Source organism: Natrix helvetica, assembly GCF_964273705.1.
Source record: "Natrix helvetica genome assembly, chromosome: 2".
Classification (NCBI taxonomy): domain Eukaryota; kingdom Metazoa; phylum Chordata; class Lepidosauria; order Squamata; family Natricidae; genus Natrix; species Natrix helvetica.
The window spans coordinates 31,918,565-31,945,786 of record NC_138552.1 but is presented as its reverse complement, the minus strand read 5'-3'; the positions used below and the strand labels follow the sequence as shown (position 1 = coordinate 31,945,786).

Genomic DNA, 27,222 nt, shown 5'->3' with positions numbered 1-27,222 from the left:
CTGCTCCTTTTTTTCTTTGGAGAAAATAAGCCTTGAGTTTACTGTCTCTTTCTCGCCCTCCCACTCGGATCCCCTCCAAGCAACCCTTTCGCCTGTCTGTCCCTAGTTGCGAAGAGCCGTTTAAATGAAAGCGAAAGTGCCTTGGCACTTTTAGTCGGAACGCGTAGCTTTTATTTCAATTCGGTTTTCTGCATATCTGCAGAGAGAGGGAGAGGGAGAGCGTTTCCCTCCTGGCTGCGACCGGTGCAGCGTGGCCATGAATATCCTCCGTACAGGAAACTCTTGAGGAAAGGGTGGGAGGGAGAAAACCAGACCCAAGAACCGTATCAACTGCCAGTTCCAAAGTCAGCTCGTTTCTGGTTACCATCTGGAAATAATGTGGGACGGAGAAGGGAAAAACAGAATCTCTTTCACAAGTCTGGGTTAGTTCAGTGAACAGAAATGGGATAGGAGTAGAGGAGTATTTGTTGTTGCTTTTGTCACTTCTCATATGTCACTATGTGGCCCCACCATCCTAGAATGAGACAAAGGGGAATTATCAGCATAGTAGAGAAATTAAGTATCACCAAGATTTGCTGCATGCACAAGTTTACATACGCCTAAAATCAAAGATGTGAATGAGACCAATGCACATCTGGAAACCACTACAGTAAACGCGCAGTGTACAGAAACTGTAAAACCACTATATTACAGGTCTGATATAGCATGCAAGAACCCATCAGCTGCCTATATCTCCTTCCTTGGGACTACTGAAACTTGCTCTCTGATGGTGGAATTCTGTGTGTTCCTCCTCCTCCTCCTCCTGTTTCTGTTGTCATGTGGACACTTGCTCAGATGGACTCTCTCATATACATGTGGGGAGACTTTATAAAGTAAACATGCTACCACACCTGGACTTTAAACAGTGACTGGCCCTAACAGATTAAATTAGGCAATTGAAGTCTCTTGTGCCTTAGTTTGCCACAAAGATATTACCTGATTCATTAGTCTCCATGTTTGGAAGCGAACAGACTTGCTCAATGGATAAGGAGTTAAGGTGCTTATCTTGCTTTCTTTCTAGCCTACAACTAAGTGTCCAGATGGGCTCAACCTCGGGCCACGAGGGCAAAATCTGTTCTTCTTCAGCAACCCTTATCTGGATTTAAGTAATCTGGATGGAAGGAGTATGTAACCACCAAACTTTTACCTACTGATGAATTCACACACTCGGTTGCATATGAGAACTAGAGTCGTACAAAGGAAAGGAATCGAATAGCTTTGCGTTCTTTTCCTGAAGGGGCGACGGGGTAAATCTTTTGTGTAACACGGATAACGCCGCACGTTTATTGCAGAACGAAGGTATCGGAGCTGATCAACCTCACACCGAGGCCCTTCGTTTGTTCTCCCTCCTCCCTCAGTTTTGAGTACCCCCGTCCAGGGCAGTGCGCGGAAGCCGCCTGGTTTCAGCGGTCATTTAAGTTCCCGAGCGCGGAAGATTTTTCCAGATACACCGGCTCATCCCGAGTCAAGTCGCCTTTCCCCCCATTTCTGCAGAGCAGTTTTGGAACAGCCCGTCTGACCGAAAGAACCAGCAGAGGTACGCGGCCTGGGGGAGAGTCATAAGGAGGAGAGAGAGAGAGAGAAGAGCGCTATGGCGCGCGCAAAAGAAACAGACAGTCGGCGGGGTGCGGGGGGGGGGTGAAGTTTACATTGTCCTAGCCCACTCCATTACCCCTTAATGGTACCTCTGCCTTCCCCTCCTCCTCCACGTAATGGCCCGACATGCGCAGCTGTGCCAGCGGCACAGTTGCAAAGTGACGTCAGCGTGCCCTCCCAGGCCAAAATAGTCCGCTTCTGCTGCAGCTCTAACTTGGCTAAAGGCCGGTAGTGAGCAGAGATCTCGAGCTACTTCAACAAAAAACTTTCTCTCCAGCTTTTCCTGCTCCCTCTTCCCCTCCTTCCTTCCCTTTCTCCTTCTTTTGAATAGTATTCACATCATATTTCTGCCTCGAAAGGGTGGTCAAGAAGCAAACCTTAACTCCCGATTAAGTCCTTACCCCCGCTCTCCCCGTTTCCTCTTTCCCCTGTTCCTTTCTCTCCCCCTTCTTCCTTCCTTCCTTCCTTTTTTTGGTTGTAAAAAGACAAAAAAATGCAGGGTGCTTAGACAGGCTGGATAAGCCTATGGCATCCCTCTTTTCTGCTTAGTCTGTCCGGTTTGCCTCAGTTTAGGAAAAGCTAGAGGATTTTATTCTGCTCTAGAATTTATCTCTGGCTGGCTTGGGCCAAGAGGGGGAAATCAGAGAGGAATACGGGACCCGTCCAGTCCAATTGCCATTGTCTGAAAGTCACTTTGTAGCAAAGACATTGAAGATGAGAACGGTAAGGAAAGCTTTGACGGGCTTTTTGCCTTATGATTTTCTTGTCTCCCGTATAGATACGGAGTGGGGGGTGATTGGTAAATACGCTGGCTAGGCGATCTGGATTTGCAATGATTTCAGAGCGATCTCTGAGCGGTGAGGATTAACGGGGGCGGGGGGACGAGGGGCGCGAAGACTTTCTGCGGCAAAGCAGCTGGATTTAACAAGTGTGCTCCTAAAGGAGCGGAAACGCTTCACTGAGAACTCAGCAAAACATCTGGCCGCGAATGGGAAACTGGGTGTCTGCGAGACTTCGCTTCTAATCCAAACCCGTTGCTTGGCAGGGGGCCGCCGCCAGTGTCTATAGCCATGGGGAAGACAAGTGCGTGTTTTTGTGCATGGACTCAGGCGTTGATGGGATCGCTCGAGCCGGCTTGCTCCATTGAATGGAGAGGGACCTCCAACTCTTGAGGGGTGAATGGGAGAAGTGGAAGCGCGGAGCTTTGATTTACTCGGCGATCCGGAGGGCTTTGCTGGACACGCAGCCTTTTACGGAGCTTCTGGAATCGCGGCGGCGGGGCTGCTCAAAGGGATCGTGTGTGTGTGTGTGTGTGTGAAAAGTGGCGGCGAAGGTGTGTGCCCGGAGAGTGAAGGTAGGGGGTGGAGGACGAATCTCTGCGTCCAGACTCCTTGCATTGGCTGGTTCCTTTCACTGCTTGTGAAGGCGGATAGAGTTCAGTCCCAGACGCTTGTTTTCAGCTGGGCTGCTTCTGCAACTCCTATGGGCCTCGTGCCAAGTGTCTGGGCTACACGCGTTTTATCCAAATAGATTTAGCGCTGCTGTCTGGAAATGGGCTGCTGAATGTTAACTTTAGGATCAGCTCCATTAGAACAGCTCCAGACTCTTCCCTCTGATTGGGAGGGAGGGAGGCAGGCGGGGAGGCAAGGCTTTTGTTCTTTCTAGTTCTCTTGAAGGGGGAGATATGTTCTTTTGTACGACATAGGATTATGTGTGTGCGTGGGGGGGGGGGGGGCGGAGGACTTTAAAAAAAAAGTTTTGTCTGGAGTTCCAGCAGTAAAAATGACAGCTGATCCCTTTGAGAGTGAAGAAGGGGGAGAAAAGGAGGGAGGCGCGAAGTTATTCGAATCGGCTCGGTTTTGCTCTCTCCCCACCCCCCATCCTCCACCACCCAGGTGGCAGTTGCTCTCCAGGGCTGCCTTGCGAGAGGAGGCGCCGCTTTCTGCTCGGATCTGCGGTCCCCCCGTCTGATTTGAGAATCCCTGTCGGATTCCGTGAAATTTCCCTCAGAGCGGCAGCTTTTTCCTTTCCCCCTTTTCTCTCCCAAAATTACAGACAATTGAAAGCCGGAGCGAATAAATCCCCGCGTCCGCCTTTCGGTTTTCAGTTCCCGTCCTCTTAGAGCGTAGAAATTCCCGGCTGCGGAAGCCAAAAGAGGCAAGCTGTGGCGGTGGCCAAGCGGTTACCTGGGACCGCTTCGGAAGCGATTACCCCATATCCCGGGTATCGCCTTAGCAACCTCAGGTTCCCCGGCTGGCCGCTTCTCACAGCCCTCCCCGTCCGGAGTCTGCAGCTCTCCCGAGTCCCGCCAGGAGACGCTGCGACTTGCCTGCGAGCCAGAGCAGGGTCGGAGGGGGGTGGGGGAACGGGCCGGCTTCGCCTCTCGCGTCCTCCCCGTAGGGAACCGGAGCGCCCGCCAAGGACTATTAAGCGCCTCTAGCCAAGGGCGTCGCTGCCAGACACCAGCCGGGTACGCGCGAACCTGAAGGCCGCGCGGCGGAGCTCGAGGGAAACCCTGGCCGGGAGTAGCGGCGAGGGGGCCCCCGAGTCCAGCGCTAACTGGCTGGCGGGGCCGTGACCTTCCCTCTTGCTCTGGTCTTACGCGCAGCGCGGCATCCGGTCAGTTACTCTCCCCCTTCCTCCTCCCCGCCCGGAACCAGAATTGGCGCGACTAAATGCCCGGCGGTAACCGCGGGCTGCAGGTGGTAACGGGGCGGAGGGAGGAGAGAAGGCGGCCGTCGCGCGGGGAGAAAGCGGACGAGGCTGGGGAATGAGGCTCATTGAAAAAGCGCCTGCCGCAGTCGGCGCAAAGCCACTCGCTTCAGCTCAGCCGCTGCCTTTGGAGACGGTCCCGGGGGCCAGCGGCGAGGATTGGTGCGCCGCGGGCGCGGAACGGTGGCCAAGGCTCCGCGGGGACGAAGAAAGGATGCGGTCCGGAGGAGAGGAACCCGGGTGGCGGCGCTGCTGCTGCTGCTTACCTGGTGGCTTAAAGAAGCCGGGAGTGGATGGTTGGAGGTCCGGAAGAGCTTCTCCTGGGTTGCTCCTGCTCTGTAACTGGATACACGTACCCTAAGCCTATAAGAGACTGCCACTGCCCATGCACAGAGTTGCCATAACTTGTTTTCCCTCTCCCTTCCACTCTCCAGTGCCTGGTTGAAAATCAATCATGGTGTCCTTGGAGCTTTTGTTACTTGCTTGCAGACTTTTCATTGCCCAGCTAAGGAACTTTATCAGTGCAAGTTAAGTGTGGGGTTAGTTCCCTGTTTTTATATAGTACTGTTTGCCCACTAGTTGACCCCGAGCTACATATTTTTTTTCTTTTGGTGGTCCTCAACATGACTTGTCATTTGATGACCATTCAAAGTTCAAAGCATGGCTAGGGAAGGGTGCTTTATCATCTGTAAAGCACCTCTAGCCATCAGAAAATATCTCTTCACAGACACATGATCTGAGTGTTTGGCAACCTGTTCACTCTTACAGCTAACTGGTTGCCAAGTGCCCTATCATCAGGTGACTGCCATTTGCAGTTTTCTCTGTCGGCCTCCTCAGAAAATCAGTGGGGAAGTTAGCAGAGAAGGTTGCAAGCTGCTGGTATCTGAAGAAGGATTTCCCCTCCCCTAAAAAAAAGCGGGGTAGGGAGACACCCTTCATTGGAGTGCAGAAATGAAGCAGGGATCTTTGATGATCCCCACTTAGCTTCTCCAGCCCAGTGCAGGGTTTGCCTTCTAGAAGAGAGGGATGCTTGTGCAATGAGCTGGATAAATAAAACAGGATCTTCCAGATTGGATCCGTGCTTTGTTTCTCCAGCCCAACACACAGAGAGAAGAGGAACTTTTCCAAAGGGCTGAAGAAATGCAGATCAGATCTGAAAGTTTTCTGCAGTCCCTTGAAGGAGTTTCTCTCCATGTGTGGTGGAGAAAAAGAACTCATCTGAAGTGCTGCAGAAAGAAAGCTTAGATCCGTGATGGTGAACCTATGGCACGTGGAGCCCTCTCTGCGGGCAAGCGAGCTGTTGCCCAGCTCAGCTCCACTGTGCCTTCCGCTGGCCAGCTGCGCATGTGGGAGACATGCATGAATGCGTGGGGGGTCGTGCATGCATGGGGGCCAGGGGAGCATGGGGGTGCAGTGCTCACACACACACCCGTGCCCCATTTTTGGTTTCAGGAGGCTTCAGGGAGGCCTGCTAGGGCCAAAACAGCGCATGAGAGGGGGGCATGTGCACGCACAGGGGGAGCACGGGGGAGGTCGCACGCATGAGTGGGAGGAGGGGCGGTGCAGGGCAGGTTGTGCACGCATGTGCGTGGGGCGGGGCCCATTGCATTGAGGGTGTAGGCCTGTGCGCGTGTGCTCGGGTGCACGCGCGATTTCAGCACGCGAGGACAAAAAGGTTAGCCATCCCTGGCTTAGATCCTGAACACCTTGTTTGTTTCTCCAGCCCAGTTCAAGAGTTCCCTTCCATGCATGAGGCTGCCTGCCTCCTTTGTGCTCTCTGCTTAATGGCCCATGCAGTTGCCTACCAATCACAACTAGGAGAACCCAGGTTGTGTTTGTGGAATGAAACCATGTTTCACTCAACAACCGTTTCACTCAACAACCAAGATTTCAGTCCAGTTATGGTCATAAGTCAAGGATTACTTGTATGGAAGGTAGAAACGGAGAGGTAGAAACTTAAAATAACTATCATGGTACTTTTGGAATAAGTAAAATGCCCTTTCCAAGCCTTTAGTAAGCTTTCCGAACCTACCTTCATCAGAATTAAACACCTTTAGGAAAAGTGAGAGGGGGGAAATGGGAAAAGACCCTAACTCCTATAGCAATTCATCAGTGGCATATAGGTGGACCCATATGTGGTTGGATTTATCTCACTAGCTGTGGGACAAGATGTAAAAGAAAAAAGTACTGGGTTCCAGTGACTGAAAATATGATACTACCCATTCCTGTCTCCTGCCATTTCCAAGTGGGTGTCATGGCTGGTAGGCTGCTTTGGCTCTGGCACCTCTCCGTTTCAAAAATAAGTACTGAGCCAAACAGCTAAGGCTTCCCTGCAAAGGGCCCTACAGTCATTACCCCAACCTCTGCCATGGCAAGCTTCCTAAAATAACTGTTCACTGCAGAAGGAATCTGAGGTGCATGTCAATGTAACTGTATCATACCCTCTCCACTAATATATTTATAGCATTTTAATTGTAGTATATTAAAGGAGAAAAATGCTAGTCAGGAAAAGGCTGCTAAACTAATCACCTGCACCTTTGTGGAATTCCCCTGTGCATTATTTATTGCCTCTTTTCTTAGTTTCTCCTATTCCAGAGAGGCTTTTTTCATTAGGCATAACATTAACCCAGGTGCATGCAGCTTTTTTTTTTAAGCATAACATCTAAACCAAAACCATAATGGACAGCTGAAATCATTATTCCATAGAATGCTCCACATGAGTCTCAAAGCATAAAATTTGTTTTCAGATTATCTTTCTTGCCTTGGTACTAAGTGTTGGCTCTCTGAAGTAGAAAGCAGCACTTGAGGGTCCTTTGATCAGCCTGATGATAGTGCAAAGAAGTTGAATGGGTGAGGATGGAGGTTGCTTTCATCTAACACTTCCTTTATATAGTTCCTCTGTTGTTTAGCTGGTATTATGTAAAAAGGATCATTAAAATATGTTTTTGCTTTTTAGAGTCAGTTTCACAGATGACAAATGGGACATGCCTTGACGTACCCGTATATGTATCAGGAATTTAATTGTCTTTGATAACCTATTTAAGATGCTCCAACTCAAGCTTGGATATGAAAAATTTGGAATAAATATAGTGTGACAGAGAAGGGTTTATGGACTGGTTTCTTTTCTAAGGAGAACCAGACTGCAAACAATAAATAAATAATGCAATTGTCCCTTGTGGCATTAATTTGTGTGAGTAAAAGCTGAGAAATCCAACTAAGCCCAAACATCTGCAAATTTAATTTGGGCAAAACTGTGGTATGCAAAATAATTTAAGATATACAGATACAGTGCATTCAGAAAGTAATAGGACCCCTTCGCTTTTGTCAATTTTGTTATGCTGCAGCCTGATTCTACAATTGTTCAAATTCATTTTTCCCTCATTAATGTACACTCAGTACCCCATAACAACAAAGGAAAACTAAGGCCCTTCTTCCCCAATTGCTCAATTTGACTGGGTGGCTAGCACTTGAAAGATTCCTGGTTGTGCCACACTTTTTTCATTTGAGAATTAGTGAGGCCACTGTGCTCTTAAAAACCTTCAGTGCAGCAGAAATTTTATTGTAGCCTTCCTCAGATCTGTGCCTTGAATAATTCCCAGCAAGCTGGCTGGGAAATTCTGGGAGTTGAAGTCCTCCAGGCTTAAAGTTGTCAAGGTTGAAGACCCCTGCTGCAGACAGTTCCTTTGACCTCGTGGCTTTTGCTCTGCTACAGTATGCATTGTCAGCTGTGAGGCCTTCTATAGAGAGGTGTGTAGAGAGGCCTTTCTAAATTATGTCCAATCAGTTTAATTTACCACAGGTCGCCTCCAATCAAGGTGTAGAAACTTTTCAGCGATGATCCAGAGAAATGGAAGGCACCTGAGCTAAATTTCAACTGTTGTTGCAAAGGTTCTGAATACTTATGCCAATATTATATTTCAGTTTTTTTCTTTTTAATAAATTTACAGACATTTCCAAAATTCTGTTTTCACTGAGTGTTCTGAGTGTAGATTAATGAGGAAAAAAATGAATTTCAACAACTGTAGAATCAGGCTGCAGCATAACAAAATGGACAAAAGTGGTGGGGTTCTGAATACTTTCTGAATGCACTGCATATTATAGTGACATGAGATATATTTGATACATATTTAGTGTCAAGTAATCATGGTCTCAACAGGGCTATCTTAATGCATAGATCTGATGAGCACTTGCCTGTGGGCCCCACAAGCATAGGGCCCCCATACTAAACTGTGTATGTTAACCCTTCAATGCATCTTGTATCATAAAAATACTGAAACATGTTTATTACATTTTACTGCATTTTTAAATTAATGCTAACATGCAAATATATGTTTAATTTTATCTACCATTTACATTTTTATTCCTGTGAGTAGTTTGCATTGGGGCCACAGTCCCCTGCTTTGTCCGGGGCCCATAATGTTGTTAAGACGACCCTGGTCTTAACCCAGAGAAAGTTAGTCACAATTCTCACTCTGTTATGGAATTAATGCAGATTTTAATTTAGGAAATAATTTAGACATATCAAGTCAAATGAAAATAAGTGCTGCCAGTGTAAATCTAGGGGAGAAATATCTGAAATGTACACTAGGTTAGAAAGAATTCAAAGATAGCTTGAATGGCTTTGCAATTTTTATTGATGTAGGATTTGTCTATTTAGAATTGTTTTCAGACAAAAATATCATTTTTAATTTCTACTTGTTCAAGAGAAATTCATAATGTCAATTGACCACTGATGATTGTGACTTCTGAACCAGAGGTGGCATTCAGCAGGTTCTAACCAGTTCTGGAGAACTTGTAGCGGAAATTTTGAGTAGTTCGGAGAACTAGTAAATACCACCTCTGACTGGCCCCACTCCCATCTATTCTCTGCTTCCTAAGTCCCAGCTGATCGGGAGGAAATGGGGATTTTGCAGTATCCTTCCCCTGCCACGCCCACCAAACCATGCCACGCTCACCAAGCCACGCCCACAGAATCGGTAGTAAAATATTTTGAATCCCATCACTGTTCTGAAATGTAGTTAAATCCAAGTACTTTCATTTTAATCAGATGTCATGCTGCATATTTACGCTTGATTTTATTACAAAGCATGGATGTAGACCTAGAATACAAATTATATAATGGTAAATCAAAACCTAATCTTTGCAGGATAATGTATAAAATTATATAATTTATTAATTATGATTGCACTGTTTGAGCTGTCCTAGGTAAAATGTTGAAGAAAGGAATCTAATTTGAGGGAATGATATAGGGATCACAAATATTTTGTATAAAAAGAGAAAATATATATCCTTCCATGTTAAGAGTGTCTGCTACACCCCAGGATTTTCTCCCATGTGCAAAATGTATATATAACCACCTGAAGAAATCACATACTTTTAGGTCAGTAATACAGGTATAATTCAGTCAGTTGGCAAAATTTGGTACAGTGGTTAAAGTGCTGTGACTTGTAGTGTCAATTTAGACATAAGAAATGGCTGGGTGATCTTGGGCCATTCACACACCCAGCATGGTGGTTGTTGTGGGGAAAATGGGAAAAGGAGTGTTATGTATGCTTGCTGCCTTGAATCGTGTATGAAAAAAAGGCAGGATAAAATGAACACATCTTTATTTATATGCTGCTGCAATAGGTAAAGAGCAACAATTCCTACTAGAGATTATTTTTGCTGCCCTGCACTACATTGTCATTAGACAATGAAAGTGCCTGAAAAGCAGAGGAATGTCTTTTGGAAGTTAAAACAAAGGACAAGTAATGATTGGACTTCCTTTGACTTCCATGATTTTACCATAGAGTGAGTGTAGAGTGAGTGTAGCTATACTCACTCTTCTTTGGATCTATTGTTTGTAATGTGACCATAGGGCAGGACTGTCTTTCAAGATGTAAGGATGCAGCATCATAATGTAGAAGCAATGCTGAGAATTTTAGTCATGTCAGATGGGGGGAATGGGAGTTACACTGAAATTGGACTCCATCTCCCCTATTGCTACCATAAATGTCTTGAATATTGTTTAGTACTAGTACTTCTACTACTTTGGAGTTCATAAGTTATCATGTTTCTGGGGTTCTGATTCATTGTCCAAGATGAAGAATTAAAGAGGCCCATAATAGTAAAGGACAAACTACAGAAATATAAGCTGAGCTGAATCACATAGAGTTGTAAACTCCCCAAAGACCGAAAAGTCTTTTAAGGTAATAAATGTTGGCCAAGTTGTTGAAACTTCTGTCCTGGGGATCAGTGGCAATTTGCATTGGCGCACACACTTCAGATGTCTGGCAGAATTGGCACTTACCCAGAGTCTATTTGATCCTATATGATCAAAAACTTCCAGAAGTCTCTTTATGCTCCACCAGAGGTTTTTATTTTATTTTAAGTAATGGTTAAATCCATGAAATTCTGAAAAATTCCAGAATATTAATGTCATCTACTTCCTTCTCAAACAACATTTTATGTGTTGGAAATGCATTGGCCTTTCTCTTTCTATTTTTCTAGTTTGGATGAGTACGGAAATTGAGGAAATGGCTAGATTTACATCTAAATCTGGAATGTCAATATACAGTTTGAACTTAAGACTTATGAGGGCTGCTGAGTACAAATTAGCCATAAGTAATTTTAACTGGGCGTAATAGGTTGAGCCAACTAATTTTTCACCTTATGGGTCATTGTGACATTTTTGGGGAGGGGGGGGAACCAGATAATGATTCATATTAATGTCCACAAGCAAACAACTATCTTTGGTGGATCTCCAAGCAGATTTGTAGAAAATTTCAGCCATACAGTGAATCACATAGACTCTTCTGCTTGTTTCTACATGAACATGTCAAATGTTTAATCCCTTTACTGTCAACAGACAATGGAACAGTGACGTGCAGTCAGGTGAGGCAAGTGAGGCACAGCCTCACCACTCTCATCATGAAAAAAAAAAGGTAAAAGGAAAAAGCTGAGCTAGTTGCTGCCTCACCGTGGATGACTCTGCTTAACCTCACTGGTGCTCTCCCTCCCTAAGTGTAGTGACTTCCTCCCCAGGCCCCCATTCATTTCTCTCTCTCACACACACAGCTGGATAAAACTATATAAAAATCTAGCCCAGCTTCACTGATTACAAGTTTGAAAAGGCAACGTGGCTCCACCTGCAATCAAACTACACTTGGGGAGGGAGAGCACAAGCGAGCACTGAGGAGACCACAGGAGGAGGCAGGAAGCCAGGCAAAGAGCCATGCTGTAGTACACACACTTCCCCCCAGCCTCTTTCTTTTGGAAGCTCCCCTCCGGCTTCTCTGCCTCTCCTCTCACCCCAGCCTGCCAGCAGGAGGTGGTGGGTGGGCTTTATTGTGTTCCAGGCATTTCCCACCCAGACAGCAGGCTGCATTTGCAATGGTGGAGGTGTTTGGGAAAGGCAGCAGGGGAATGGGGGGGGGGGATGGCAGAGGAGCTGCTTTCAAGGCACTGGAAAAGATATCCAATCCAACTTTTGTGTGTGGGGGGCTTTGTTTGAGAGTGAGTGAGAGAGGGAAGGGGTAGGAGAGATAGTCCAATCCAACTTCTGTGTGTGTGTGTGTGTGTGTGTGTGTGTGTGTTTGAGAGAGGGGGAGGAAGGGAGAGAGGGAGGAAGGAGGGGAAGGAGAAGAAAAAGAAAAAGAAAGAAGGAGCAAAGGAGAAAAACAAATGCTGTCACTTTAAATTGGAACTGAGCATGCCTGGCTGTGGAATTCTGGGAGTTGAAGTCCACAAGTCTAAAAATATTTGAAACCCAGCACTGTGTCAGTGCCTCACCAGTCATAAACCTCACCGCACGTCACTGCAATGGAAGGTATGAGCCGAAAGATATGGACTTCCAACACTGGAAGTCATGATCAGTTGACTATGGCATGAAAAGGGTGGCATATTGACTAATCTGTGAACAGCATGCGGTCCTTCCACATTCTTAAATCTCGCTGCCCTCCAGATCCAAGTCCTTGTGTTTGATGGTTGCCTCTAGATCTCGGGCTTCACAGATCCTATCAACTTTCTCCACAATAACTATCGACATTTTTGTCTGTTTGTATCTATTTATTTTTTTAGATAACAGCAGCTTCACAGTTCAAAAAAGACTCCTTCCTGTAGTCCAGTTCTGCCAGTATCCCTTGTCTCTTCTTGTTTCCTTCAGCAGAGACCCCATACTTTGTAGAAAGATGGTCTATAATTATGGGTAGCACCATATTTTATTTCCCCAGACTCTTTTGTCTCCCCTCCTAGGTTCCTCTTTTTCTTCAAAATGCAGATCCATTGCCTCTTCTTCAACAAAGCACATACAATAATACAATAGTAGAGTTGGAAGGGACCTTGGAGGTCTTCTAGTCCAACCCCCTGCCTAGGCAGGAACCCCTATACCGTTTCAGACAGATGGCTATCCAACATCTTCTTAAAGACTTCCAGTGTTGGGGCATTCACAACTTCTGGAGGCAAGCTGTTCCACTGGTTAATTGTTCTAACTGTCAGGAAGTTTCTCCTCAGTTCTAAGTTGCTTCTCTCCTTGATTAGTTTCCACCCATTGCTTCTTGTTCTACCCTCAGGTGCTTTGGAAAATAGTTTGACTCCCTCTTCTTTCTGGCAACCCCTGAGATATTGGAACACTGCTATCATGTCTCCCCATGTCCTTCTTTTCATTAAAACTAGACATACCCAGTTCCTGCAACCGTTCTTCATATGTTTTAGTCTCCAGTCCCCTAATCATCTTTGTTGCTCTTCTCTGCACTCTTTCTAGAGTCTCCACATCTTTTTTACATTGTGGCCACCAGAACTGAATGCAGTATTCCAAGTGTATGCCATAGGTTGTGTGCTGGATTACTTTCAACTGTTTTCATAAGCTGCTGACTTCCAAGTGGGTGAGCCCTCGTCCAATGGCTCCTGCAGCAAGGCCTTGTCCATGTCCCCATATTGCAATCATGCAATCCATCCCCAGGCCTATTGATTCTCAAACAGGAATCTCAAAAAAGAATCTCAGGACTCCTTTACATTCTTAAAAACAAATGAGGACCTCAAAGAGTTTTTGTGGGTTATATGTTCCAGTATGTGCTGTATTAGAAATTAAAATTGTGAAATGTTACAATTTATTATGTTTCACTTTGTGGATTACACTTTGAGAAATGCTGCTTTAGGAGACATTTGCAGTGCAATTTCCCATTCTCTTTTCTCTTTGAAATGAATGCACCTTTGGTGCTCTGGGGCCACTATGTGAGTATTTAATAGTTAAGTAGTTAGCTAAGTAGTTAACTGCTGTTGAGTAGAAGGACTTTGGAGATGTTAAGTCCTCTTTCATGGAAAGTTTTGTTTAAATTCTGGTCTCAAAGGCTAACATTATATCCCTGGCATTTAGCTGCTTCACTTAGCCTTTTAGTATGTTGCTGGCAGTAGTGGCTTCCAGATCATTGGGCAAAAGTACATTGATATCTGGAGGCTTTGTGGTTCTCCAGAAAGAGACTATGGTAGTGCTGGAGAGAGGCTGTTGGCATCTTTATTGCTGGTGTGGTGGGGTAGTAGTAGGTTTCTATGGCGCCCATGGAACAAAAGCCTATATTTGGCACTTGTTCTATTGCCAGGGCAATATTTTTCAATCAGATTTGTACTTTAGGTTTGTATCTTCTTATTCTTTTTTTATTGTTTTTATTTTTTATTTTCAAAACAAACACAACACAAAGAATCCTCCTTCTTTACATACTGTAGAAAGTGTATCAGTTGGTTACAAAAGACTTTCGTGCATCTCTTCCACAGTCATCAACCATAATTCATATTAACTCAAGTATTTTAACTCAGATATATTTATACATATTACCATCATCATACCTCTATTTTCATTTGACTATAATTGTTTAAATGTCCTTCATCATAAAATATATCAAGATTTAAAACATAACCACATATTGGCATTTCATTTGCTATTTCTAAAATCCTCCAATAACACTGAATCCTTATGGCCTATTATAGCTAAACATCTATAATATTTAGTAACAAAAATTTGTAATCCTTCTTTCCAAATCACTGTTTACAATTTACATCGTTTCCTTATGTTGTACCTATACATACATACATACATACATACATACATGTTGTTATCATTATCCCTCCTTTATTTGATTGTATCATGTATCATAACATCCCCCCCCCAATAATCAAAACTTAACTAAATTTAACTTAGTTCTTTTTATTAGCCTTTATATATAACCAAAAAGATTTCTAATCTTTCTTTTTGTTTTAAAAGAATTTTATTGGTTTTTAAAATTTATGGGAAAAGGGTAGGTGGATATACAAAAAAAAAAATTGGCAGCTCCATCGTGCTAGAGGTAGGAATCTCCAATTCTCACAACTTTTTACAGAAAAAAAAACAAAAGATAAAAGATAAGCAGAAACAGCATCTTATTATACATTGTATCAACCATGTGTTCAATCATCTCTTTTGCCACTTTCTAATATATCAACAATTAGAATGATATTCCAGATATATTTATTTTTGTGACCTGAGTCTTTCCATTATTGTTCCCTCCCCCCTGTCCCCAGGCGGAGCCGCAGCCCCTCCCTCCTTCATGTCTTGTGTGTTGTCGCCTTTTTACTACTTCTTATATTTCCGTTCTCTAGGAGGGCACTATGTTTTTTAATGAAGGCCTCTGCCTCCACAACTGTGTTAATTCTAATTCTGTTTCCGTCCCAGAAGATCAGCAATCCTTCTGGCAATAACCATCTAAACCAAATTCCCTTATTATATAATTTCTTTGATAAGGAGGAATACTTCCTCCTCTTATCTCTTATTTTTTTCGGAATTTGCTTAAGAAAGTGGTCCCCCTCTCTGAGCCCCTAGAATCTCATCCCTCGTGGTCTTCCTAAGAAATGTAACATGTACTTCCCTTGGAACATTATGTGTTCTGGCATATGCTGAATTAATCCTATAAACCAGATCCATATCCCACAACTGTTCTTTATCTCTTTTAATATATTCTGCTAAAATTGTACTCATAATATCCTTAAGATCTTCATCTTTTCCAGTGGCTTCGGTGGGAGGGGCTACAGCAGGGTTTGTTACAGCCTGATTGGTCCAGAGACTGAGGGATTTTCTTTAAGTATCCCCCTTTCCCTCCTGGCTCCCAGTTCCCTCAGTCTTTGGTCCAAGCATTAGCTTGCTCCTGTGAGGTAGTTTATTAATTATTCTAGTAAATTTAATCAGGTTAATTGGATATTCTAAAGTTTACTAAGGGATTTGCTGTTTTTGCCAGAGAGCAGGGAGGTCCTCCTCCATGCTCCCAGGAGCTCTCAGAGAGCCTTGGCTCTTCCAGAGCTTGGCAAAGACTTTATGCTTATAATGGACGTCTTCAGAGACTTCCAGCGCCACAGCAAGTGAGAGATCCTTTGATCGGAGGTTTTCGCGCCGTTCTGAGCCGTGCCACAATTTGGAAGCCCTGCGGCGGCGCTTATCACTCTGATCGCTTGCTGCGGCTTCAAAAGCTTGCCGCGGTTCATTAAACCTGCCCACAAAGCGCTGATCGCAGTCGGCGAGGCGGCTGAAGATTCGTCAGGGCAGCTGGGCTGGGAGAGAGGAGTCTCTGTGTCGGCTCGTTGCGAGGCTAATCCCCTCAGAGCCAAAGAGTGGAAATGGATCACCTGGATCTTCACCCACGAGGCGCGGCGGCCATTTTGGTGTGACCTCATGGGCGGCGGCCTCTCACCACGTGTAAGAAGCGGCTGGAACAAAGCCTGGGAAGCTGCAGGAGAGAGGCACGCCAAGCCTCGTGGACCAACTGCAGCGAGGCCTGAATCTGAGACCGGCAGGCACCCAGCAAGACACGTGAGTGAGGCATGGCCTCCACAGCTTTCGATGCGCAGGCCCAAGGAGAGGGGGTGGAGGAGACACAGGGCAGGCTTAGGCCAGAACAGCAGCCTCCAAGCCTATGGCAGAGCAACGCCCTTCCAGAGCCGCTGCCAGGGATAAGTCCAGATGACAAAAGGCCCTGGAAAAACAGGTGGCTAGGACAGAGAGACGAGCACAAGCTTCTAGGCCTGAGTCTCCCAGTAGGCCCAGGTCTCCCCTTGGGGCCTGGTCTCAGGTGTCTGACTCACCCACTAGGGGCTTCAGTCCTTCTTCACCATCTGTCTCCCCGGCTAGGCCCAGAAGGGAGGTGGTTTTCCCTTCCCCACCCATTTCTCCCAGAACATACAGGGAAAGGGTGGAGGACCCAGGGGAAGGTGGTTCCAGGGGTTATTTACCTTTTTTACAAGATTAAGCATAAATTCACAATAAGGTCTTATTTTCACTTTTCTCTGGTTAAAGATATACTTCAAAGGAACATATGTATGCTTTTCTTCTTATCACTCTAAACAAACAGTGAGACCTTGAAGTGCCAAGCCAGAATAATCAGTGAAGAAAGTAAAGGTATTTTGTTTCTAATACACAAACATCCAGCTTCCGAGTAGCAATGTTTTTCTTTCCCTCTGTTGTTACAATTTTCTTTGTTTCCTTTTGTATCTTTTTATATTCCAAGTTTAAAAAAAAGTTAAATTCTTGAATGAGTTAGAGAAGAGAAGGGGAAAAACACCTGCAGTAATGAAGAAGGAGAATTTTAGTCCATAGGTTACAAAGAATAATAATAAAAGAAAAAAAATAAAAGAAGAAAACTTAATCCATTTGTTTTAAAAGGCTTGCATAAATTCCATCCATGAACATAGCATTTAAAAAGTAAGATAACTCACTGTCCAAAACCATTCAAAGCTTAATTCCACCACTTATTTCTTCTGTTCTCAAATTAGGCAGTTTCTTTTAAAACGGTAAAAATTCCTCACCAGCTGGAAACACTTTCTCTTTCTGTATCCTTCCATTTTGGAGCCACCCCGACTTCATCAGCTTAATGGCTGGATTTTTTGTCGCTGCCTTGAAGAACTTCTCTTGGATCAATCAGGGACTTTGCGATGTCCCTGAGATCAGCAAGACGTATTCTTCCTGTTCACCATCTCTGCGGGACGGTTTAGGTCTGATTGGACCACCCAGAGGCAAAAGTATCGGCTGCGGTCTCGGAGCATCGAGATTGCACGTCCATATTGTCACGACGTTGGCTCCTCCTCCCGTATCTTCTTATTCTTCAAGAGAGTGGTCATGGGTTTGGTATAAACCTGTGTCTTTTGTTATTTATTGTGACCTTCCTGGATTTTTAAAAAAGATTTTCAGTTTTCCTGTTGGTAGTAGTGATGACAGTCCTCTTTTTTTTAAAAAAAAAGTTATCTAGATCATTATGACATCTTTGTGGAGGTTGGGTTTGTCCCCTACATCTCTTCACAGGTGAGGAGTTTGATAATATAGGAAGTGTATGAACTATCCCATGTTTTTCTCTGATCTATTTATATTGTGAATAAGAGTCAGTCTTATGTTTGACATTGACTCGGAGAAATATGTACCTCAACCTAACATTTTACTGTGTGAAAATTGAGGATGGGGTCTCTAGTCTGCTGCTTTCTTTCTGTTTGAAACCCTGGCAGGGGCAGTACTATGAATACATCAGAGGTGGGTTCCAACCAGTTGGACCGGTTCGGCTGAGTAGATAGTAACTCGGCCTGCCACACCCCCAAACTGGTTCTATCGGTGGCAGCGCCACCTTGATTTTCAGTTCTGCGCATGCGCAGAACAATATTCATTGCAAAAGTTTATTTTTTTTCCTTTTCTTTTCTAACAGTGTGCGCATGCACAGACCTTTTTAGGTGCAAATGTGGACAAGCGAATGAGTGCATGCAAATTTTTTTGTGCGCCGATCCGGCAGTAATGCCGGCAGGAACCCACCCCTGGAGTACAAACAATTTTTTAATAGAGTTTATACTCCACCCACACCTTGCTATCACTTCTGGATCCTCCCTGAAAGTTCTGTGATATCTTATTTCTTCCACTGGAAACCTTTCTGATTGTTCCACATCCATGGGGAGGAGGCACTGACTAACAGCTGCTGACTAGGATGCTATTCTCTCACACACCCCAGAAGCATTTCCGATTGGTGCAAAATCATGATTGATAGGCTGAGCACATGGTTGCCCAATACTTCCCTCAGAAATGATTCTGATTGGTGAGTGTCCAGTGGTAACATTAGGAACCCAAAAGAGGGACAACGTTAAACAAACCAGGAGGTAATAAGATAAAATCATGACTAAAATAAGCAAGCCAATGCCTTTTTGCGGGGTTTGTTTTAATGCTGGAAATTGGGGGCTTCTTTTCAAGTCAACTTACATAGAACTGCCTGCTATTGTATTTTATCATTTGTGGGGGAAACTGAAGAAAGGCTATTTTGCAAAATTCATTTGAGCTTGTTGCTTCTCACAATTCTTCTCGTCCAGCCGTAAGGCAAAAAAGAAATCAACAGAGTGGGGAATCTGATAAAGACCTCACACAAACTTACAGTAAGTCAGCATACATCTGCCGCCAAAAAAAATCGTGACAAATAAAATAATAAGGCTTATTATGGGTGGTGATGGTGGCTTAAACATAAAATAAAAAGGCTGTGTAATCTACCAGGGTGGACCATTCAGAGCATTCATATTTCCAATATGAACCTCCAGAGAGCAGGTACAGACATGTCAGAGCTGTGATGCTGTGCATGCGTGTGTTCTGTGCAGACATGTTTGTGACAAGCATGCTCAGGGCATGTTCAAACTTGTTCTGGGGTTGCCATTATGAGCATGCGCTTTCAACAGCAATGTCTGCAGGCAGATACAAATGGCAGATACAACAGTTTTAAAACCTGACCAGGATTTGAGAATAATATGGCAGATATCTCAGAATCCAATGAAGAATATAACAAAAGGATGCTAAAGCAGAATCTGAGGACAATTTGTTTGATGCAAATTTGATTCCTGAACCAGAAAAGTGGGGTCTCCGATTTAGCAAAAGAGCTAAGTTATATAATATTAATGAGAGCAAACGTAATATGATGATCATGCCCTGTTGTTGTCTGTTCTGTCAGACATCAAATGATGAATGCAATCCATTTACCAAACTTAGTATTTTCAGTAATAATAAGTATAATCTATGATATTCTTTTTAAAAATGTTCCTCTAATACTGAATTATGAATACTCTTAAGGCATATATTGTAAAAAAAATACTGCATCATTGCTTAATGGGATGTCCACAACATGAAGACCAAATGGATGGAATTGATGAAACAGGTATTAATAAAAAGTGTCTTCAAATTTCTATGCCTCAAATTGTGTATTCATTAATGTTTTAGACAAAATGAATAAATTACATTTCAAATGAGACTTGCTGAAGTTGAGACATTCATACAGTGTACCGAGAAGGAGAAATCCCCCCTTTCATTTATGACAAGGATTCTTTATGAGACTCCTATGTCTCTCAGGAAAATGATATATAATTAATGTCAAAGAAATTAATTACAGGAAAATAATCATACCCCAATGAATTTCAAATAAAACATATTTACAAAGCATGCAAATAACAAAACACATGTTAAGAATTCAATGCCTTTGGTGCAGCAAATTTTACATCCAAGAACAGGGCCTGGGATTTCATCTAATGGAAACAGATAAGAATGTTGAAGGCCTCTTATTCAGATGATCTGCAACATTTCCCAGTAAACAAGGCTGCTTCAGGATGAGTGCTACTAATGTGAGTAATTTTGTAGCTAATTTTTAAAATGTAGTATTTCTTAAATGCATAAATGGTATTTATAACGCTTGTTGGTGTTTTTATTAGCAGGAGGTATCAAAATAACAATATGTAAAAACCTGTGAAAGTATTCTTTTTCCTTACACACATAAATTTTAGAAGCTTCACTTTTTCTATAGCAATACTGATGCATGTCTCTTTCCACTTTTCCTTCACAATGTGCAGAAGATGAAGTGATTGCCAATTTTTCAATGTCCTAAGATTCATAATAGTATCAATATATATCATTGGGAAGGGAACACAGGCCTTCCCCATCATGAAGGATAGAGGACAATGAATTAGAAGGTATAGTACAGTGATGGCGAACCTTTTTTGGCTCGCGTGCCATAAGTGGGAGGAGCGCAGGGGGGTAGTGTGCGGGCGTGCCACACCCATAATGCAATTCGTGACCCCCCCAGTGCGCATGCATGCACTACAGGCCCGACTCCCCATTTTTGCATGCTTTTTTTGCCCTCCACAGACACCAGAGGCTTTATAGGAGCCTGGGGCAGGTGAAAACAGCCTCCCCCGCCCCTCTGGAAGCCCTCCGGAGGCTTCAGGGACCTTCAGGACGCTTCCCTGAAGCCTCTGGAGCAGTCAAAACGACCCTCCGAGCAAACCGGAAGTTCCGGTTTGCTCGGAGGGTCGTTTTGAGCACTCCGAAGGCTTCAGGGACTTTCAGGATGCTTCCCTGAAGCCTCTGGAGCAGTCAAAATGACCCTCTGAGCAAACTGGAAGTACGTTCCCAAACTTCTGGTTTGCCTGTAGGGCCGGTTTTTTGCGCTCCAGAGGCTTCAGGGAAGCTCATGAAGCCTCTGGAGGGCCTCCGGGGGGGGAGCTCTTTTCGCCTTCCCCAGGCTCCTATAAAGGCTCTGGAGCCTGGGGAGGGTGAAAAATGGCTTTAAAAAAGAGTGAACTCAGCTGGCTAGCGCGCACATGCGGGCTGGCCAGCTGACAGGGCAGCGCCTCGCATGCCCTGACAAATGGCTCCGTGTGCCACCTGTGGCACGCGTGCCATAGGTTCGCCATCACCGGTATAGTATTTAATTCACATGCATGTAGAAAACTAAGAAAGGTTATTAGGAATGTTGATGAGAAGTAGCTGGAATATCTACTTATTTATCCAATAATCAGCATACCTTCTTTACTGTAGCAGTTGCTACAAATGACTGTTTCCTTGTTCTTTTTCCCCTCAGAACAGTGAAGTGATCAGTTATTTGCTAAATGTTCAATGCCAACTATTTCACAAAGGGCTCGTCAGATTATGGGACCAAGGGCTTTCACATCACATGGAATGCAGGATAAGGAATTAGAAGGTAGAATGTGTAACGTAGGTTTTTAGAAAACAAAGTGACTAGGAATATTGACGTGAGTTAACTTCCAAATAATAAAAATGTTAAGAAAATCTTCTTTGTCCATCAGTCAATAAGTTCTATGTACTGTAACAATTCTATGTCCTAAGTACTATCTATTTGTGTTCCTTCAGAATGGTGAAGTGATTAGATGTTTGCTGAATTTCCAATACTGTTTCACAAGTGGATCAACAAATTATGGAGCCAAGGCCATCCACATCAAAAACCCTCTACCTCACATGAAATACAAGGGGAATTAACATGTACCTCAGACAAAAGCAGGAGACCAGTTCTTTCCCCTGATTTCTGAAAGACGTAACAGGATAAAGAACAGTATATTCATGATTATGAAAAGAAGGAAAGTGTATGCTTACAATATGAGCATATTGAAGTCCCGCTAAAAGGCAGATTACTAAACTCTTTTACAACTGGGATTTAATTTTGGGCAGAGCACCAATTGACTACATCTGTGATGACAGATCCTGAAGAATTATTCCAATATTTTTTGTGTCCTATAATGAAGTTTCATCATGTGAATTTGTGGATATAGAAGCAGTATTGTCACATGGAAAACAGCCAAAAATCAGCCTACCAAATCAACATGTATCAACATATTCATTTCCAGTTTTATAATGCTTATGCACATTTGAAATTATACAGACTGTTTGATGGGTTGGGGGACAGGCGTCTGTACCATGGTCCTGATTCGGTTATTTTTATACGTAGCGAGGGAGCATGGACACACACACCCCTTAGAAGATTAGGGTGGCTGATGAATGAGATTCCACCAAACACCATGATCATTGAGCTTGTAGTAGTTGGTCCCAAAATGTATGAGTAGGCTTTGTCAAATGGGAAGACAGTTTTAAAAGTGAAAAGACTTACACTAAAAAGTGCCAATTGTGATAAGGTTAACTGAGAGCTTGAAAAATTTGATTGATGATTATTGTCTATCTGGTGAGGAAGAGAAGAAAGAGATCAAAGTAATATCAGGTGCTCAGAAAAACTAATAGTGGTCTATAATAAAAGGGTTCACAAATTTTCTGACTCAGTTCCCCAAACACGACAAACCCTCTGAAGTTTAACTCAAAGATTCCTTTATTAGGACCATCAGCAGCCCCGGCAAAAAAGCTTCTCTCTCACCTCAGGCTTACAAGTCGGCATAGAGATGAGTAGTTGTCTGCTATATCTATTCATCTCTGCCCCCTGCCTTTTAGCCCCAGAGCTAGGGTGGGGCTTTGCTAGCAGTGGTGGCTCTTCCCTCCCAAGGATCAGCCCACAGATTTCCACTGTTCTCCTCTCCTCTTCCTTCTGCGCATCTGCACATCAGGCACTGGACCCAGCTATTCCTCCTTTTCCTCATCAGCCACCTCCAGACCTGGGAGCTGTTGACTCTCCATCTGAGGGTTGACAGATGGCCCAGGCTCCGCCTAAGTCTCTCTCTCTGGCAACTCTATTCCCTCTTTCCTCTCGGAATCTCAGGTTGCATTGATGCTGACCCTGACTCCCATGCCTCCTCCTCCTCTGATTTGGCTGCTGGAGGAGCCGGCAGCTGACAGGCCACAACATCAAACCTGAGAATTACTGTATGCTACTTTCTGGTTATTAAATATGGTAGAAACCTGCACAGTCTGTACACCCTTTTTCTTATATTATACAGAATTGGTCTGTTCAGTTCTGGTAAATTTTATTTTAGAAAACAAATGTTAGAATATGGTGAGACTATTATCTAAAATGCTCAAATTAATTGCATGGTTGCAGGGGTGCAATGCAAACTACGCAAAGAACTGCTTAATAAATTTCACAGTATTAGGTTTATGGAGTATTCTCGAGCCCCTTTTGAAGATACTGACTTGTTTCAACCAAATCAAATCAATTTAGCAGTGGTAGATGATCTCATGGCCTCAGACAGGGACAACAAACAAATAGAGAAATCTGAGTATTATTGTCATGTTTCAAAATCTCTTTTTTCAAGGTAAAGAAATGAGAGCAACAGCTCTGAATGCAAAATATTTGGTGGTATTCTGATGCCTCTGTAACTAGCTGCAAATTGTCACACTATCAGGGCAGACGTATCCCAGTAACACATGGTATGTTTTAGAAGTATTCAAAGATGCCACTTGCAAACCCCATGGTTATCTTTTGGTCAATCTGGCAGACACTAGACCAGGATACTACAGTTTCTTTACACCTGATTGGCCTGCAGTGTATACTATGAAAAAGAAGGGGAGAAAACAGTAGGTCAACCAGCTGTACGTCAGCTCATTCAGGATGTCTGAGAGAGTACACAGAAATTGGAGAATTTTTAAAATCTTGGTAGAGGCCGGACCAAAACAGAGAAAGGTCATCTTATACAACACTAAGGGAAAAAAAAGAAAAGACTGAACAATTTAAAAGGTTACCTGCCTCTAAAGTCTTCATAATACCAGAATTTAAAGAGGAAAAAAAGAGTTTATTACAAAGTTGGATGATGGAAAAGCCTCACTCAAAAAGAAGAAGCAGGTCATTCATCGGTCAAGAGGCTTTATTGAGCAATTATTAGGAGCTGCTATACCATTGGTGACTAGTCTATTGGTCAGGTAAACAAGAAAATTTATTTAGTGTCACATCATCAGATGGAACAGCTACAAGGCAGAGTCTTTAGAGGCTTCCAAAACTAGCCATTTGGATAATGACATGCGATCCATTCTTCATAGATCTGATTTAAGTGAGGACATCAAGATTTAAGCTCCGCAGTTTCATACAGCAGAGGTTTCTAAGGCTGATTAGACAAAATGAGTCTGAAAAGGATACTCTGAATCTCATTTGCCCACCAGAACACACTTGATCACCCCAGGACTATGAGAACTATATCACAACAGCTGCCACAGGATCATCCTCCCGCAGGAGATCCTAGTCTTGGACCCATTATAGGAAAAATGCTGAACTTTTGTTGAACAAAATGAAACAGCATTGGGACATTTTGGCTTGAGATTGCCGTAGTAAATTCTTATACAAGAGGTCCCACTTCCTGATACTAATATTTTAGAGTTGGTAAAAGGGGCTTTCCAACACCAAGCATGTACTGTGAAAAAACCCCTAAAGGTTGGAATGAATTTATGAGTGCCGTAGCCAAGATGAAGGTTCTAACAGTATTGATGAGTTTTGTATTGCTGTTAAAGTATTGCTGTATTGATGTTTTAAAGAAAAATTAGAAAAGCTGAAAGTCTGTGGCTCTTAAGGATGCAAGTGACATTATTCCTGTTTCTGTTATGACTGCACCTATTGAGGCCCCATGGTCAAATCCTACAAGTGTCCTAAAGTTTAGTGACCAGTTCAAATTATATGAATAAAAATACTGTGAAACAAGCAATGAGCTTAATTTTTTGTCTTTATTTTATGATAAGCCATATATGTTTGCATGCGTTGATGATCGTTACATGCTCCAAGTTTCCTTCCCAGCTTGATATTTTTTTACAAAATGTTTAAACTTTTGATCATTTGTAACATTGTTGTCAGAGTACATCTTTAAAACATTTTCATAAGGTAAGCCTTTAAATGTTCTGTAGAAAAATTCAGCGCTGTCCACAGGTTATCTCCTGGGGATATTGCACTTGAAGTGAGTGAAAGCTCTAAAAACTTCACAATGGAGCTGGGAAATTTGGCATTATCTGGTATTAGTGTATAATATATTCCCTTTAGAATATTTTCATATTTATTCTGCCAAAACACCACTGACAATCACACTTTTCTCTTTAGCACATGCTTTTTATTGGGGATTCAGAGTTTAGAGAGTCTACATTTAACATTGGAAAAATATCCCTCAGCATTGTCATCATTATCATCAATAGTGCAAATACACACTCCTTCCTACCATATGCACATACCCTTTAGAAAGATCATTGTTAATGCAAAATATAAAATTAACCTATTACTGTGCTATCACCACCAGCCTGTTTTACTGCTTACTATATATAAACCATTTACTTACCCGAGCCTGTTCCTTGGATGGGTGATAAGGAAGAACTGCTCATCATTTCACAGGGTGTCTGGTAAGTATTACCGAGTATGTCCTCTGCTTTTAAATACTCCACATAATGAGTATTATAATACATTAAGTGGCAATCAAAATCAGTCTCAAGTATCCTATTTCTTTGCCAGAAACTCAACAACAGGCTTTTAGTACAATCTGTCAAAAGGTCTTCACTGGCTCCTCAAGGTTTAATGGATAGCATCGGAATCTGAGGCTGCCATATTGTCAAATGCTGGCAAAGGTTTAAATTGCTGAAATTCACAACTGTCTGCAGATGCTATTGTTAACAGCAAATGCTCAGAATGATAACCGTAGGACAAATTTAAACATACCCTGATCACACATGTCTGTGCAGCATGCACACATGCACAGTGTCACTGCTCTGACATGTTGGTACCTGGCTTCTGGCGGTTCATGTCAGAAACATGAATGCTCTGAATGGCCCACCCTTGTAGGTTAGTTAGTTTTACTCATAATAAGTTCTTTGGCTTTAGATATATTTGCTGACTTACTATGAGTTTGTGTGAGATCCTCGTCATATTCCTAACTCTTAATTTCTTTCCTGCCTTTACTGTGGCCCAGAACAATTGTGATAAAATGCATGCTTAAATATATTTTGCAAAATAGGCTCTTTTTAAATTACAAATTATAAAATACAGCTGCAGGCTGTAGAAGGTGACAAGCCCAAAATTCCTAGCATTACAATAATCAATCAAGACTTAGCACGAATCAGAAACACTTCCAGGGCTGGGACAATAGCATCATATTCAGCAGCTCTCAGTGAACTCCCCCCCCCCCACCTGTGGATATGAACCAACCAGAAGCATTTCTCGGGAAGGAATAAGACATCATAGCATTTCATGGGGGGGACGGGAGGACGGACGCATAAGTGACAAAGTATACACTTCATTAAAGAATGTACATACTCCTACTACTTGGGACTCCTGAGGGGGCTGACATTGAAATGTTGGTATTCTGTGGGATCTGGGAGGTATCTATTGCTCTGCTCTCAGAATGGGTTGATTGAGATTGTATTTGGTGCCACTTATGAGTGTTTGCCTATGGAAGGGTGTTTCTGTGCTTATTTTTTGATTTACTTTGGGAATAGTATAGTGTAGGGTAACTATGAAGGGTAGGATATGGTGTTGTAACTAAGTGCCCCTTATTTTTTAGATGAATCACCGATTGACAAATGATGGTTGTAGTTATCACAAGATGGAACGATGCTCTTAGGCAAGGCTCACAGTCACTGGCACCATTTTCAGAGATATATTGGAAAATCTGGGTAATGGGAGCCATACCTTACATATCTATTAGAATGTGTTTGTTTCTTAACCTTTAGGCGTATGTAGGGATGTTTGAGATTTTTCAAGGACTGGGGTCCACCTGTTTTCACTGCTGCTTGTAAGTACTTTTTAAAGAGTGTAGCCAAAAGCAGTCTTTGTGGTAGATTGAGTGGAGAATATGGCTTTATTTCCCTGATTCTAGTGAGCATTAGGGACGCATCTTCTGTACCACTATTGTAGTTCAAAATGACAAATGAGACATTTTGGCCACTTTTTCTGTCCTGATCTTTTTCTTGTGAGACTAGGCATGCAAAGTAGGCTAATGTTTTAGGAGTTTAGATGTTTTCATGACACTCATGACTGGGTGGAATTAATGTAATGCTTTGCATGATGGAATTTGCTTGTGATTAAATCCATTCTTCTGGACGTTAATTGGTAAGGTCAATTATCCCTTTTTTGATGTTCCTACATGTTTACCTCCCACTCCACCTAATTAAACATATAATTGGACTAGGATTTTTAGGTTAATATAGAGATATAACCTCTAATATACTGGTCACAT

General features: G+C 43.1%; 2 protein-coding genes across 2 annotated transcripts in view; one reads left to right on the top strand and one right to left on the bottom strand.

Annotated features, from left to right (window-relative positions):
* The window catches only part of PPWD1 (peptidylprolyl isomerase domain and WD repeat containing 1), a 356,454-nt gene that overhangs the window by 45,088 nt on the left and 284,144 nt on the right, over positions 1-27,222 (bottom strand). The gene's annotated exons all lie outside the window — the stretch shown is intronic.
* ADAMTS6 (ADAM metallopeptidase with thrombospondin type 1 motif 6) overlaps positions 1,878-27,222 on the top strand; it is a 139,835-nt gene continuing 114,490 nt past the window's right edge. The window contains exon 1 of the mRNA XM_081940942.1: positions 1,878-2,358. The gene's annotated coding sequence lies outside the window, so the exon portion shown is untranslated. The remainder of the gene's footprint in view (positions 2,359-27,222) is intronic.